The 17,289-nt window shown below is 37.9% G+C and overlaps 1 protein-coding gene across 2 annotated transcripts in view; it reads right to left on the reverse strand.

Moving 5' to 3' along the window:
• Positions 1 to 1,141: 1,141 nt before the first annotated feature.
• Positions 1,142 to 17,289, reverse strand: part of CFAP91 (cilia and flagella associated protein 91) — a 163,377-nt gene continuing 147,229 nt past the window's right edge. Inside the window, exon 18 of one of the 2 annotated variants that reach the window (XM_047791414.1) lies at positions 1,142 to 1,932. The gene's annotated coding sequence lies outside the window, so the exon portion shown is untranslated. Of the gene's footprint in view, positions 1,933 to 3,567; positions 3,660 to 17,289 lie in introns of those variants that run through there. The other variant, XM_047791429.1, reaches the window with a different exon arrangement.

Consider the following 17,289-nt stretch of genomic DNA (forward strand, 5'->3'; position numbering starts at 1 on the left):
TCATAAATAAAGTTTTTTTGGGACACAGCCACATTCATTTATTTTATGTTATGCATTGTTGATTTCACCCTAAAATGACAGAGTTGAGTGGTTGCAACAAAGACCATTTTCCCTGTAAAGTCTACAATAGTTACTGTCTGGCCATTCTTTCTCCCACTTTCTATCTCATCATCCCTAATTCACATCTCATTTTGTGTTCCTAACTTTTCATTTCACAAGTGAATAATACAACCTTTACCTAATTAACATTAGCATTGTAAAGGAACAAAATAAATTCAATTACCCCTTACTTGTCAAGTGCTTTCCTGTTGATTGAGGCAAAAAAAAAAAAAAATTGCTCCATCCTAGTTTTCTCAGGATAAGGTAAAGCCTTTCAAGTTTGTATGATCAAGCATTTTTTCAACTCAGAAAATCTTTTATTATAACTTTGATTATTGTGTCTATTTTTATTTGTTTTGGTTTCTTCCAAATTCCAATTCCAATTGCTTATAGGATTGGTCATCCAGGGCTAACCTCTGTCATTTTCATCTCTGCCATTTTCTTCCCACCTTATACTGGATGACTTAAATTTATCAGCAACATTAACAATTTTATTTTCTCCCATGATATTTCTGTTCTTTTAACTGCATCCAAATGGATGTCATTGTATCTGAAAAAAAATCTTAGCCAGCTTTCTTTTCTTTTTTAGGCTGCAACTGTTTTTGGCTTCTGTCTGTTCTTATTATTCCCTGCTTCATTTTTCTAAGAGGCCATTTCTTTTTGCCTCTTGTTAATCAACACCAAGAAATAGTTTCTGAAGCTTTTTTGTTTCCTATAGTAAGATATTTTCTTTCTTCCTTCTGTCCCTTCTTCCTTTCTTCGTCTCTCTTTCCCTTTCCTTTCTTAGGGCCACACCTGTGGCATATCGAGGTTCCTAGGCTAGGGGTCGAATCAGAGCTGCAGCTGCGGGCCTACACCCACAGCCACAGCAATGCCGGATCCAAGCCTCATCTGTGACCTACACCACAGCTCATGGCAACACCGGATCCTTAACCCACTGAGCGAGGCCAGGGATGGAACCTGCGTCCTCATGGATGTTAGTCAGATTCATTTCCACTGAGCCACAACAGGAACTTCAGATATTTTTTAAGATAGGCTTTTATTCTGTTTTCAGAGTAACATCCATTTTCTTTTGTAAGTTCTTTCTGTGGGTCTCATGTTGATTTGTTGTTGATGCTTTTGTTTATTTGTTTTTTCCCTATTTCCTGATCTTTAAATGAGGAAGAATCCATTCAACTCTGATGCTTGTCAACAGGCAGGATGGACAGATTGCTCTCTGGCAGCACCCTGCAGGACTATACTTCTCAGATCTAAGGCTCTGTGGTGACTTGATGTGCCATTGTACTGATATACCAGGGTTTACTTTTCTCTTCCTATGCAGACGCACCCCTGGGTTTCCATTTCGGGGGCCAGAATGAATAGTACTGCTGCAGCATTCTTGTCATGCCTGTTGGTGTCCATGCTCATGTATTTCCGCTGGAGAATGAGATGGTGGGTCATGGGTATGCACGTTTTCAACCTTAGCAGATAATGCCAACGCACTATGAACAGCAAATCAAAACCACCTAAGAAGTATTCGGTAACATTTATTTTTGTTTGATTCAATAAGCCGGCATATCTTCATAGTTATTAACAAAATGTTGAAGTGAGACGTGAGAAAACTTTCTCCTGAAGTAGAGTATCTGGGAAACACCAAAGAGAATAAATCTATTTCATTTGATTATTATTGCTGAAAATTAAATTTGGGGAGTTTAAAGAAAATAAGTTTGTTTCCTCAAGCGTCACACACTGACAAGCCCAGAAGAGCTGCACATCTCAGGAGAAGCACAGACGGCTGAATGCTGCACGATGATTTGTGCAGCTTCTTTTTGAAAAGATCATGATCCATATAGTCTGTAAAAAACAAACAAACAAACAAACACAACACAAATGTTTGGTTATGTCATCTTTTTAGAAGTAATCATTATCAGATCAATCCATCCAAAAATTTACTGTGATACAATTACATGGAGCCCTGGGTCTGAAGCCACAGTCCCAGATATATCCCATCTCTGCCGCTTATGGGCCCCGTGATCCAAACATTTCCTAACAGGGCCTCAGTTTCCAAACCCTAGCACTGGATTACAGTTGAAAACTTAATATGTATACATCATAAAAGAAATTCAAACTACACAATGTCATAAATGTGAGGAAAGTAAATCTCTTCCCCCACCTCAGACTGACTTCTAGTTCCATGCTTAGCAACAACTATTCACCAAGTTCTTGTTCTTTCCAGGAACATACTGTGTGTGTTGCAGGCATAATGCATGTATGTACATGTTTGTATATATACATAGATATTTCTAACTCTGAACTGTAGAATACACCCCATATAAAAGAGTATAGAAAATCAGTGTGCAGCTTAATGAATTGGTGTCATCTGTGTAAATACCACATGGGTCAAGAAATCCCATAAGCTCCCACTCACTCTATTGAAATCACAGCCCTCTAAAAGTAATCATTATTCTGATTTCTTTGGTTTATATAGTGATCATTTCCTTGCTTTTCTTTATATCTTTATCTCCTAAGTAGCATTCCTCAACTCCATAGTTTATGTTGATTTTGAACTTTATAGAGACTCATACTGTAGATTTTTTTTTTTTTTGGATCTGGCTTCTTTTGATCTTTACTATGTTTGTGAAATTTATCTATGTTGTTGGATTTAGTTCTTCATTCTTTTTATGTGCTGTAGAGTAGAAATTAACAAACTTTTCTGCAAAGGGCCTGAGAGTAAGTATTTTAGGCTTTGTGGGCCAAAAGACAAAATTGATACTGTGCAGGTAATTCAAAATAACAAGAAAGAAAACAAATTTTCACAAATTTTATATTGATAAAATTTAAAGATAGTAATAATATTGACTGCAGTTTTTTGGGATACAGGTCTGCTGAAGAGAAGACTGGAGCCCTTAGAGGATAACATTTTGCAAAGTTGGGGTTCAAATAATCACAATCAGTTGCAAATGTTTACCTGTTAATGGTGATGTATAGTGAGACTTCCCCCGTTTCAGTATTAAAAATGTCTTTCATAGATAAGTGTTGCCAGTACTGATCTCGACCCATAGCATATGCTTTTAATTGTGCATATTTATTGCTTGAAGGCATTTATAGAATTCCACTAGATTCATCTCGATATTTGCCTTTTAGCATGTCATTACAAAGCAAATTAATCACTTCCAATTGAAGGTTAGGTGGACATGCCTCCATCACAGTTAAATAATTCTGAAATATGAAAATGTCTTTTGCACTTGTTTCAAGGACCCAACAAAGTGCCTAGAAGTATAGTTTAAGCTCAGAAAATACATTCACTGTAAATATGCATGGGAGTGGAGACCTTGTTTTTTAACTTTGGCAGCACAGGAAGTATATAAAACACCTTACTTATGATTCAGATAATGTTAGTTGCCATTGAAATGACTTTACCATAGTATAAGTTGTACATATAAGCTGTTTTGCCTTGTAATTTTAGGTTAAATTCATTAAAAAATATTACCAAGTCTGCAGCAAAAGCTAATTTCCAAAGTCATTCAGTGTTCCATGATCGTGCTTAAGGGTAGTTTTCTTAGAAAAATCTCAATCTTGTTCTGAGTTCAAAAAAAAAAAAATCACACTAAGATGTTACCATTGCTAAGCCATCAAACATCAGTGTGGTGAGGCAAGTCAGGATATTCTGCTATTTCTGACCAAAAAAAAAAAAAAATCATGAACAATGAATTAACGAGTTAAATCCACAAGGCTGGCTGAAGATCACATCGACAGCTGGTTAAATAACCCATCAGAGATTCAAACATTTTTCCACTAGTAAAGGGTTATCTACCTAAAGCTGACACTCTGGGGGATTTGGCCTTATGTTGGGGGACCCTCCAGATGCCAGTCCATCATGTTAGTCTACACAGATGTTCTGTAACTGTTGCTGGAATCTGTTTCCTCTAGTAAAGCCCAGGTGAGGCCAGTACTCCTCAGGAAGAAAATGGTCAGTGATCTCTAATCACATTAGAGGGACTCTTTCCTCTCTACCATTTTAGTTCATCTTGTCCCCTGTATTTTCACACTCTTAGTGCCTTTGAAAAATGACACCTACAGTATCTCTGTTATTTTATTTAATTGTTGCAGCAACCTGTTATATCCTACCTAGAATCAGAAGACATGTCTGTTTTCTGTTTTATTAATTTGTTAATTTTATTTCCTTCCTTTTATCTTTTTTTTGTATCTAATTTGCCATTCTTTTTCTAATTTCTGGAAAAGAATTCTTAGTCTTATTTTCACCTTTTCTCTTCTAATAAATGCCTTTAAGTCTATAATTTTCCATCTAAGTGCCACATTGGCTGCGTTCCACAAGTTGGATTTGTATGTAGTGTTCTTGTCATTTTTCAGTTCAAAATATTTTGTAGTTTCTATTATAACTTCTTTGATGAACAGATTACTTATACCTGTATTTCTTTTATTTATATAATTTTTTTTATTTTCCCACTGTACAGAAAGGGGGTCAGGTTATCCTTACATGTATACATTACAATTATATTTTTCCCCCACCCTTTCTTCTGTTGCAGCATGAGTATCTAGACAAAGTTCTCAATGCTATTCAGCAGGATCTCCTTGTAAATCTATTCTAAGTTGTGTCTGATAAGCCCAAGCGCCCGATCCCTCCCATTCCATCCCCCTCCCATCAGGCAGCCACAAGTCTCTTCTCCAAGTCCATGATTTTCTTTTCTGAGGAGATGCTCATTTGTGCTGGATATTAGATTCCAGTTATAAGTGATATCATATGGTATTTGTCTTTGTCTTTCTGACTCATTTCACTCAGTATGAGATTCTCTAGTTCCATCCATGTTGCTGCAAATGGCATTATGTCATTCTTTTTTATGGCTGAGTAGTATTCCATTGTGTATATATACCACCTCTTCCGAATCCAATCATCTGTCGATGGACATTTGGGTTGTTTCCATGTCCTGGCTATTGTGAATAGTGCTGCAATGAACATGCGGGTGCACGTGTCTCTTTTGAGTAGAGTTTTGTCCGGACAGATGCCCAAGAGTGGGATTGCAGGGTCATATGGAAGTTCTATGTATAGATTTCTAAGGTATCTCCAAACTGTTCTCCATAGTGGCTGTACCAGTTTACATTCCCACCAACAGTTCCCTTTTCTCCACAGCCCCTCCAGCACTTGTTATTTGTGGACTTATTAATGATGGCCATTCTGACTGGTGTGAGGTGGTATCTCGTGGTAGTTTTGATTTGCATTTCTCTTATAGTCAGCGATGTTGAGCATTTTTTCATGTGTTTGTTGGCCATCTGTATATCTTCTTTGGAGAACAGTCTATTCAGGTCTTTTGCCCATTTTTCCATTGGTCGATTGGTTTCTTTGCTGTTGGGTTGTATAAGTTGTTTATATATTCTAGAGATTAAGCCCTTGTCCATTGCATCATTTGAAACTGTTTTCTCCCATTCTGTAAGTTGTCTTTTGGTTTTCTTTTGGGTTTCCTTTGCTGTGCAAAAGCTTTTCAGTTTGATGAGGCCCCATGGGTTTATTTTTGCTCTAATTTCTATTGCTTTGGGAGACTGACCTGAGAAAATATTCATGATGTTGATGTCAGAGAGTGTTTTGCCTATGTTTTCTTCTAGGAGTTTGATGGTGTCCTGTCGTATATTGAAGTCTTCCAGCCATTTGGAGTTTATTTTTGTGCATGGTGTGAGGGTGTGTTCTAGTTTCATTGCTTTGCATGCAGCTGTCCAGGTTTCCCAGCAATGCTTGCTGAATAGACTTTCTTTTTCCCATTTGATGTTCTTGCCTCCCTTGCCAAAGATTAATTGACCATAGGTGTCAGGGTTTATTTCCGAGTTCTCTATTCTGTTCCATTGGTCTGTCTGTCTGTTTTGATACCAGTACCACACTGTTTTGATGACTGTGGCTTTGTAGTATTTCTTGAAGTCTGGGAGAGTTATGCCTCCTGCTTGGTTTTTGTTTCTCAGGATTGCTTTGGCGATTCTGGGTCTTTTGTGGTTCCATATAAATGTTTGGATTGTTTGTTCTAGTTCTGTGAAAAATGTCACAGGTAACTTGATAGGGATTGCATTGAATCTGTAGATTGCTTTGGGTACTATGGCCATTTTTACAATATTGATTTTCCCAATCCAGGAACATGGAACATCTTTCCATTTCTTTACATCTTCTTTGATTTCTTTGATTAAAGTTTTATAGTTCTCGGCATATAGGTCCTTTACCTCCTTGGTCAGGTGTATTCCGAGGTATTTGATTTTGTGAGGTGCAATTTTAAAAGGTATCGTATTTTTGTATTCCTTTTCTAATATTTCATTGCTGGTATACAGAAATGCAACTGACTTCTGAATGTTAATCTTATATCCTGCTACTTTGCTGAATTTATTAATCAGTTCAAGTAGTTTTGGGGTTGAGTCTTTCGGGTTTTCTATGTATAGTATCATGTCATCTGCGTACAGTGACAATTTGATCTCTTCTCTTCCTATATGGATGCCTTTTATTTCTTTTGTCTGTCTAATTGCTGTGGCTAGGACTTCCAAAACTATGTTGGAGAGCAGTGGTGAGAGTGGGCATCCCTGTCTTGTTCCAGATTTGAGTGAGAAGGCTTTCAGTTTTTCCCCATTGAGGATTATATTTGCTGTGGGTTTCTCATAAATGGCTTTGATTATATTCAGGAATGTTCCCTCTATACCCACTTTGGCGAGGGTCTTGATCATGAATGGATGTTGGGCTTTGTCAAATGCTTTTTCTGCATCTATTGAGATGATCATATGACTTTTGACTTTTTTTTTTTGTTAATGTGGTGTATGATGCTGATTGATTTGCGTACGTTGAACCATCCTTGTGAACCTGGGATGAACCCAACCTGGTCATGGTGTATAATTTTTTTGGTATGTTGTTGGATTCGGTTGGCTAAGATTTTGTTGAGAATTTTTGCATCTATATTCATCAATGATATTGGGCGATAGTTTTCTTTTTTGGTGGTATCTCTGTCTGGTTTTGGAATGAGGGTGATGGCGGCATCATAGAATGTCTTTGGGAGTATTCCTTCTTCTTCAACCGTTTGAAAGAGTTTAAGGCGGATGGGCACCAATTCCTCTTTATATGTTTGATAGAATTCACCTGTGAAGCCATCTGGTCCTGGACTTTTATTTGTAGGGAGTGATTTTAGGACCTCTTCAATTTCATTTCTAGTGATGGGTCTGTTCAGTTGGTCTGTTTCTACTTGATTCAGTTTTGGCAGGCTGTAAGATTCTAGAAAACTGTCCATTTCTTCCAGATTGTCAACCTTGTTGCCGTATAGTTGTTCATAGTATTCTCTTATGGTGTTTTGTATTTCTGCTGTATCCGTTGTGATTTCTCCTTTTTCATTTCTAATTTTGGTTATTTGGGTTCTTTCTCTCCTCTTTTGAGTGAGTCTGGCCAGGGGTTTGTCCATTTTGTTCACCTTTTCAAAGAACCAGCTCTTGGTTTTATTCACTTTCTCTATTGTTTTTTGAGTCTCTATTTTATGGATTTCTTCTTTGATCTTTATAATTTCCTTCCTTCTGCTGACTTTAGGCCTTTTTTGTTCTTCTTTTTCTAATTCATTTAGGTGGAGGGTTAAGTTGTCCATTTGGGATCTTTCTTCTTTTTTGAGAAAGGCCTGTATTGCTATAAATTTCCCTCTGAGCACTGCTTTCGCAGCATCCCATAGATTTTGAGCGGTTGTGTCTTCATTTTCATTTGTTTCAAGGTAGTTTTTAATTTCTTTCTTGATTTCCTCATTGACCCATTGGTTTTTTTAGTAGCATGTTGTTTAGTCTCCATGTAGTAGGTTTTTTCTCTTTCCTTTTCCCATGGTTGGTTTCTAATTTTATGGCGTTGTGGTCAGAGAAGATACTTGAGATAATTTCTATGCTCCTAAATTTATTGAGATTAGCTTTGTGTCCCAACATGTGGTCGATTCTTGAGAATGTTCCATGAGCATTTGAGAAGAATGTGTATTCTGCTTTTTTTGGATGTAGGGTCCTGAAGATATCAATGAAGTCTATCTTTTCTATGGTTTCCTTTAGGATCTCTGTTGCTTTATTGGTTTTCTGTCTAGAGGATCTGTCCATTGATGTGAGGGGGGTATTAAGGTCTCCTACTATGATTGTATTCTCATCAATATCTCCCTTTCTGTCTGTTAATATTTGTTGTATGTATCTGGGTGCTCCTGTATTTGGGGCATATATGTTGACGACAGTAACATCCTCTCCTTGGATGGATCCCTTAATCATTAAGTAGTGTCCTTCTTTGTCTTTCTTTATGTCTTTTGTTTTAAAGTCTATTTTGTCTGATATGAGCATTGCGACTCCTGCTTTTCTGTCATGTCTATTGGCGTGAAATATTTTTCCCCACCCTTTCACTTTCAATCTATATGTATCTTTTGTCCTAAGGTGAGTTTCTTGTAGGCAGCATATTGAAGGTTTTTGCCTTTTTATCCACTCAGCCACTCTGTGTCTTTTGATTGGGGCATTCAGTCCATTGACATTTAAGGTGATAATTGATAGATGATTATTTATTGCCATTTGAACCTCGTGTTCCAGTTGATTCTATGGTTCTCCATTCTTCCTTTCTTTTTTTCTTTTTTTCTTTTTTTTTTGGTTGGATGGTCTCCTGTTATTATCTGCTTGAGTGTATTTTTTTTTCATTTTTTGCAAATGCCATATTTGCTTTTGGCTTGTGGTTGCTCTGTTTTTTAAGTATGCTAACCCCTTCCCATAATTGTGTGTTTTAGCCTGATGGTCCTGTAAGTTCAAACACTTCATTACTATATTAAAATTAAGAAGAGAAACATACAAACAAACAAACAAAAAGGGTTATTTACTTCCTAACATCCCTTGCCCACATTTTATGGTTTTGATGACTCTTTTTAATTTTATTTTGTTTGAAGCATGTTCATGATTAAATCCGTATGCTGGCTTATTGGAGTGACTGCTCTCTGATTGCAGTTTCCTCAGTCCTAGTTCTTCCTCCTCTTCTTTTTTTTTCTTTTCTTTTTTCTTCCCTTTCCTTCCTTTCTTTTTGGTTTAGAGAAGCCCTTTCAGTATTTCCTTTAACCTGGGTTTTGTGTTGCTGTATTCTTTAAGTTCTTGTTTGCTGGAAAAAATTTTTATTTCCCCTTCTATTTTAAATGATATTCTTGCTGGATAGCGTATTCTAGGTTGCATATTTCTTCCTTTGAGCACTTGAAATATCTCTTGCCATTCCCTCCTGGCCTGTAGTGTTTCTGTAGAGAAATCAGCTGATATTCTTATGGGGGTTCCCTTGTAGGTAACATTCTGTTTTTCTCTTGCTGCCTTTAGGATCCTCTCTTTATCACTAACTTTTGCCATTTTTATTATGATGTGTCTTGGTGTGGGTCTGTTTGGGTTCAGTTTGTTTGGGGCCCTCTGTGCTTCTTGTATCTTGAACCCAGTACCCTTTAGATTTGGGAAGTTTCCTTTGATAATTTCTTCAAATATATTTTCCATCCCCTTATCTTTTTCTACTCCTTCTGGAATTCCTATTATGTGTAGATTGGCCCGCTTTATATTATCCCATAGGTCTCTTATCTTGCTTTCCAGTTTTTTGATTTGGTTTTCTGTCTGTTGACCGGATTGAGTGATTTCCATTATTCTATCTTCCATATCACTGATTCGTTCTTCTGCATTATTCATTCTGGTTTTTACTGCCCTTAGTTCAGTTTGCATCTCTGCCAATGAATGTTCTAGTTTTTCTTGGCTCCTCCTTATACGTTCTAGTTCCTTTCGGAGGGTATCTGCATTACTGTTCATATCTTCTCTTAATTCCTTCAGTATTTTCACTATTTCTCTTTTGAACTCCAGGTCTGTCAGACTGCAGAGATCTGCTTCATTGTTGACTGTTTTAGGTGAGTTCTCCTGTTGGTTTGACTGGGGGTGGTTTCTCTGCTTCTTCATCTTGCTTGTTGTTTTCTTTCCCCTGAGGGAGTTGTACTCTCCGTGATCGGGCAGTGTTTGCCTTGTCACGGCTGTGGAATATTTCCTGAGGGCTGGCATTGTTGGTCAATGTTTTTTGAGGCAGTGTGGCTTTTCTGGAGTGTTGATGGGGCTAACAGGGTCTCTTTGAAGCAAAGGAGGACTTCCTGAGGGCAGACAGGACTGGGAGGTCCACACCACGATGGTAGCAGATTTCACTTGGTCATGCAGAGCTTGCTCTGGTGTTTTTAGGCTGTGGGGTTCTTGCAGGGGGTTGGCGGTGTTGGGCAGCTGTTCCTCAGGAGTGCAGCACCCCCTGGGGGCTGGAGCAGCTATCTGGGTCACTGAGAACCTAAGAGGCTCTTCCCTAGGACAGCCCAACTCAGAAGGACGGCCTGCGAATGTAGGTGGATCTTTTCACAGTCTGGCCAAGCTTGTTGCAGCTTTTCTGGGCTGCAGGGGGTCCTCCAGGGGGCTGGTGCTGCTGAGCAGCTATTCTGCGGGAGTTATACCTGTATTTCTTAATTTGCAACCACATTACAATTATCTTGTCAGTGATTTCTAGTTTTGCTATTTTTTTTTTGGCCTGTTTAGGGCTGTACCTGCTGCATGTGGAAGATCCCAGGCTAGGGGTTGAATCGGAGTTGTAGCTGCCGGCCTACACCACAGCCACAGCCACACGAAATCTGAGCCACGTATGTGACTTACACCACAGCTCACAGCAACACTGGATCCTTAACCCACTGAGCAAAGCTGGGGCTTGGACCTGAGTCCTCATGGATACTAGTTGGGTTTGTTACCACTGAGCCACTTTGGGAACTCCCATTCATTGCATTTTTATCAGCAGACACACTTTGCTGTGATGTTAACTCTGAAATGGTTGACACTTGCTTCATAACAGTACATAATCAGTTTTTGCTAGTGTTCTGTGCATGCTTGAAGATAAGATGCATTCTCAAGTTGTTGGGTATGATATTCTATGAAGGTCCAGTAGGTCAAGTTTCTTAACTGTGTATCTCAAATCTTCCATTTTTTACTGTATTTTTTCCCACTGCTTGCTATATCAGCTCCTGATAGAGCTTAAAATTTCCTAGCATTGGGATTTCCCATCGTGGCTTAGTGGTAACGAACCTGACTAGTATCCCTGAGGACGCAGGTTTGAACCCTAGCCTCATGCAGCTGCCACTCAGATTCGACCCAAGGCCTGGGAACTTCCATATGCTGTGGGTGTGGCCATAAAAAAATCCTAGCATTATCATAGATTTTTATATTTCTCCTTGCAATTCTATTAACCTTGCTTTATATAGGTTGAGACCATGTTATTAGATATATTCAAATTGTGTGTCATTATACCCTCCCAAGGAATTAAACCTCTATCTTTATGCATGTCCCTCTTTTGCTCCACTAAGTGCTTTGGGGCTTAAAGTCTTCAGTTTTAATAGTTACATCAGCTTTCCTGTGGATGGTATTTTCATGGTTATCTTTCACTCTCCTTTAACTTATAAACATTCCTTATGTTTAGATTTTATATACGTGTGTGTTTTTTTTTTTTTTTTTTTTGGTTTTTAAGTTCCCAGGCTAGGGGGTCTAATTGGAGCTACAGCTGCCGGCCTACACCACAGCCACAGCAATGTGGGATCCGAGCCATGTCTGAGACCTACACCACAGCTCAGGGCAACACCAGATCCTTAACCCACTGAGCAAGGCCAGGGATCAAACCTGCAACCTCATGGTTCCTAGTCAGATTCATTTCCTCAGTGCCATGACAGGAACTCCTAGATTTTATATTCTTTATTGTCTGACAAATTCTGACTTTGAGCATTTAGTTTATCTACATTTAACATAATTAATGACAAATCAGTGAAAGCAGTTACCATTTTATCCAGTGCTTTCTACTGGTTCTATTTCCTTTCTCTCCTTGCTGTCCTCCTTGTGTATTGAGTGCTTTTTACTTATTCCATTTTCTTCTCTTAGTTTAGATGTCATACATCTTTTTACTATTCTTTAAGAGTTATCTTAGGGATACAAAATATTTCCTTATCAACTATATATATTTTTTAAAATATATATAACTATATTATTTAAATAATATTTATTTATTTATTTTAATATATAGTTATTCTTTTTGGTTTTTAGGGCCGCATCTGCAGCATATGGAAGCTCCAGGCTAGGGGTTGAATCAGAGCTGTAGCTGCTGGCCTACACCATAGCCATAGTAACATGGGATCCAGATCCACGTCTGCAACCTGAACCACAGCTCATGGCAACGCCAGATCCTTAACCCACTGAGCAAGGCCAGGAGTCGAACCTGCATCCTCATGGATCCTAGTCAGGTTTGTTAACCACTGGGCCACAAAGGGAATGCCACAACTATAATATTAAATGATACTTTTATCCTCCTCCTAGACAATGCTAGTGCCTTAGGACAATTTAGTCCATTTTATGCCCTGACTTATATACTGTTACTATTATATAGCTGTACTGCTGCTATCATTGCTGTTTCTTGTTATTGCTGTTATATGCATTCAACAAATATTTATCCATATGTTAATCCTTCATCTGTCTCCATCCTTCCAAATGGGGTAATTCTTCCTTCTGCTTGAACACCCTTCAGTAATTTCTTATAATGCAATTTCACAGTGACGAATTTGCTCAGTTTTGTTTATCTAAAAATATCTTGTCATTATTGAAGGATATTTTTGCATGGTATAGAATCCTATTTTAGATTACTATTTCAGTCTATGAAGTATGTCATTTGATTATTTTTCTGGCTTTGTTTCTGATGAGAAGTTAATTGTCAGCTTAATTAGTGCCCTTCTGAGGATAATTCACCTTTTCTCAAGACTTTTAAGATAGACTTTTGTTTTCAGAATCATATTAAAATGTATTTAGTTTTTTAATTTTTTCTGCTTGGGGTTAGGAAGCCTTTTTACACATTGACCTTTTCATCAGTTTAGGGAAATCATACTTTATTTTTTATTTATTTTTAAATTTTAAAATCTTTTTAGGGCTGCACCCATGACATATGGAAGTTCACAGACTAGGGGTCAAATCAGAGCTGTAGCTGCCAGCCTATATCTCAGCCACAGCAACACCAGATCTAAGCCATGTCTGTGACCTAACCACAGCTCATGGCAGGCTAGATCCTTTAACCCACTGGCAAGGCCAGGGATTGAACCCGTGTCCTCATGGATACTAGTTGGGTTTGTTACCACTGAGCCACAATGGGAACTCCAAGAAAAGTCATATTTTATATGACTTCGAACAAATTTGTTTTCTGAGAAGTGAAATTTCTTGATTCAGTGATCCATGCCTACTATCCTTTCATCCCATCCTAAGGATTAAGTTATCCTACATCTATCCTTCTTCTGCTTCTGTAGTTTCCAACTCTTTTCCTCTGTGATACTTTCTAGATAAATTCTTCTGATCTTCTAATTAGTTTTTCCTTCAGCTGTTTATACATTCTGCTCTTAAATCTGTTCATTGAGTTTCTTATGTTGACTACTGTATTTTTAATTCTAGAATTTCTGTTTTCTTTGAATTTGGTATAATCATTTTTATCATTTCAAGTTCTCTTAAAAATTTCAATATTGAGTTGTACCACTTTGAACACAGTAAGTGTCTTAGTTCATGATTCTGTAATAAAATACCTTATACTGGTAGCTTAAACAATAGAAATGTACTTTATTTCTTCATTTTTATGACTCAAAGAATTTTTTAACATTTATAGTTCTACAATGATCATCACAACCCAATTTTATAGCATTTACATCCCAAACCCCCAGTGCATCCCCTTACCCCCCAACCTGTCTCATTAGGAAACCATAAGTTTTTCAAAGTCTGTGAGTTAGTATCTGTTCTACAAAGAAGTTCATTGTGTCCTTACTTTTGGATTCCACATGTGACAGCATTTGATGTTGGTATCTAATTGTTTGACTGACTTCACTTAGCATGATAGTTTCTAGGTCTATCCATGTTGTTGCAAATGCCATTATTTCTTTATTTTAATGGCTGAGAAATATTCCATTGTGTATATGTAACATATCTTCTTCTTTTATTATTATTTTTATTTGTCTTTTTCCCTTTTCTAGGGCCACTCCCATGGCATATGGAAGTTCACAGGCTAGGGGTCTAATCAGAGCTGTTGCCGCCGGCCTACACCAGAGCCACAGCAACGCGGGATCTGAGCCGCATCTGCGAACTACACCACAACTCACGGCAACACTGGATCCTTAACCCACTTAGCAAGGCCTGGGATTGAACCCGCAACCTCATGGTTCTTAGTTGGATTTGTTAACCACTGTGCATGACAGGAACTCCTGTAACATATTTTATCTACTCCTGTGTCTGTGGGCTTTTAGGTTGTTTCCATATCTTGGCTATTGTATATAGTGCTTCAGTGAACACTGGAGTGCATATGTCTTTTTGAATCATGGTTTTCTCTGGATGGATACCCAGGGGTGGGATTGCTGGATCAAATGGTAATTCTGTTTTTAATTTTTACATACTGTTTTCCACAGTGGTTGCACCAATTTACATTCCCACCAACAGTGTAATAGGGTTCCCTTTTCTCCACACCCTCTCCAGCACTTTTTGTTTGTAGACTTTTTGATGATGGCCATTCTTGCCAGTGTAAGGTGGTACCTCATAGCGGTTTTGATTTGCATCTCTCTAATAATGAGTGATGTTGAAGATCTTTTCATGTGTTTCTTGGCCATCCGTATGTCTTCTTTGGAGAACTGTTTAGATCTTCTGCCCATTTTTTGATGGGGTTGTTTGTTTTTTTGGTATTGAGCTGCAGAAGGTGTTTATAAATTTTGGAGATGAATCCCTTGTCAGTCTCTTCATTTGCAAAGATTTTCTCCCATTCTGTTCAGTGTCTTTTCATTTTGTTTAGGGTTTCCTTTGCTGTGCAGAAACTTAAGTTTAATTAAGTCCCATTTGTTTATTTTTGTTTTTACTGTCATTAGAGGTGGATCTGAGATGATGTTGCTGTGGGTTTATGTCAGAGAGTGTTTGGCCTATGTTTTCCTCTAAGAGTTTTATAGTATCTGATCTTATATCTAGGTCTTTAATCCATTTTGAGTTTATTTTTGTGTATGGTGTTAGGAAGTGTTCTAATTCATTCTTTTCCATGTGGTTGTCCAATTTTCCCAGCACTGCTTATTGAAGGGGCTGTCTTTCTCCATTGTATATACTTGCCTCCTTTGTCATAGATGAGTTGACTGTAGGTGTGTGGGTTTAATTCTGGGCTTTCTATCCTGTTCCACTGATTTATATTTCTGTCTTTGTGCCAGTACCATATGGTCTTGAAGACTGTGGCTTTGTAGTATAGTCTGAAGGCAGGGAGCCTGATTCCTCCAGCTCCATTTTTCTTTTTCAGAATGACTTTGGCTATTCTGGGTCTTTTGTGCTTCTAAAGAAACTTTAAAATATTTGTCCTAGTTCTGTGAAAACTGTCCTTGGTAATTTGATAGGGATTGTATAGAATCTGTAGATTGCCTTGAGTAGTATAGTTATTTTGATAATACTGATTCTTCCAATCCAAGAGCATGGTATATCTTTCCATCTGTTTGTATCATCTATGATTTCTTTCATCAGTGTCTTAACAATTTTCAGAGAGCAAGTCTTTTGTCTCTTTAGGCAGGTTTATTCCTAAGTATTTTATTCTTTTTGATGTGATGGTAAATGTGATTGTTTCCCTAATTTCTCTTTCTAATCTTTTGTTGTTAGTATATAAAAATATAGTTGATTTCTGTGTATTAATTTTGTATCCTGCAACTTTGCCAAATTCATGGATGAGCTCTAACCGTTTTCTGGTAGCGTCTTTAGGATTTTATAGGTATGGTATCATGTTATCTGCAAATAGTGATAGTTTTACTTCTTCCTTTCCAATTTGGATTCCTTTTATTTCTTTTACTTCTCTGATTGCTCTGGCTAGGTCTTCCAAAACTATGTTGAATATTAGTGGACATCCTTGTCTTATTCCTGATCTCAGTGGGAATTCTTTCAGCATTTCACCATTGAGAATGATGTTAGCTCTGGGTTTGTCATATATGGCCTTTATCATGTTGAGGTAGGTTCCCTCTGTGCCCATTTTCTGAAGAGTTTTTATCAGAAACGGGTGTTGGATTTTGTCAAAGGCTTTTTCTGCATCTATTGAGAGGATCATATGTTTGTTTGTTTTTTTTTTTTGTCTTTTTTGTTGTTGTTGTTGTTGTTGTTGCTATTTCTTGGGCCGCTCCCACGGCATATGGAGGTTCCCAGGCTAGGGGTCCAATCGGAGCTGCAGCCACCGGCCTACGCTAGAGCCACAGCAATGCAGGATCCGAGCCGTGTCTGCAACCTACACCACAGCTCACGGCAACGCCGGATCCTCAACCCATTGAGCAAGGGCAGGGATCGAACCCGCAACCTCATGGTTCCTAGTCGGATTCGTTAACCACTGCGCCACGACGGGAACTCCATCATATGGTTTTTATTCTTCAGTTTGTTAATGTGGTGTATCACACTGATGGATTTGCGGATATTGAAGAATAGTTGCATCCTTGGGATAAATCCCGCTTGATCATGATGTACAATCCTTTTAATGTATTGTTGATTTGGTTTGCTAGTGTTTTTTTGAGGATTTTTGCATCAATGTTCATCAGTGAAGTTGGCCTTGTAATTTCCTCTTTTTGTGGAATCTTTGTCTGGTTTTGGTATGAGGGTGATGGTGGCCTCAGAGAAAGAGTTTGGGAGTGTCCATTCCTCTGCAATTTTTTGGAATAGTTTCAGAAGGATAGGTGTTAGTTCTTCTCTAAATGTTTGATAGAATTTGCTTGTGAAGCCATCTGGTCCTGGACTTTTGTTTGTTGGAAGTTTTTAAATCACAGTTTCAATTTCAGTACTTGTGATGGGTCCATTCATCTTTTCTATTTCATCTTGGTTTAGTCTTGGAAGATTGTACTCTTCTAGAATTTTTCCATTTCTTCTATGTTGTCCATTTTATTGGCATATAGTTGCTATAGTAGTCTCTTCTGATCCTTTGTATTCCTGTGATGTCCGTTGTTACTTCTCCTTTTTTTGATTTGAGTCCTCTCTCTTTTTTTCTGGATAGGTCTGGCTAGGGGGTTATCAATTTTGTTGATCTTTTCAAAGAACCAGCTTTTCACTTCATTCATCTTTTCTGTGGTTTTCTTCATTTCTATTTCATTGATTTCTGCTCTGATCTTTAAGATTTCTTTCCTTCTACTAACTTTAGGTCTTGTCTGT

Source organism: Phacochoerus africanus, chromosome 1 (assembly GCF_016906955.1).
Source record: "Phacochoerus africanus isolate WHEZ1 chromosome 1, ROS_Pafr_v1, whole genome shotgun sequence".
Classification (NCBI taxonomy): Eukaryota; Metazoa; Chordata; class Mammalia; order Artiodactyla; family Suidae; genus Phacochoerus; species Phacochoerus africanus.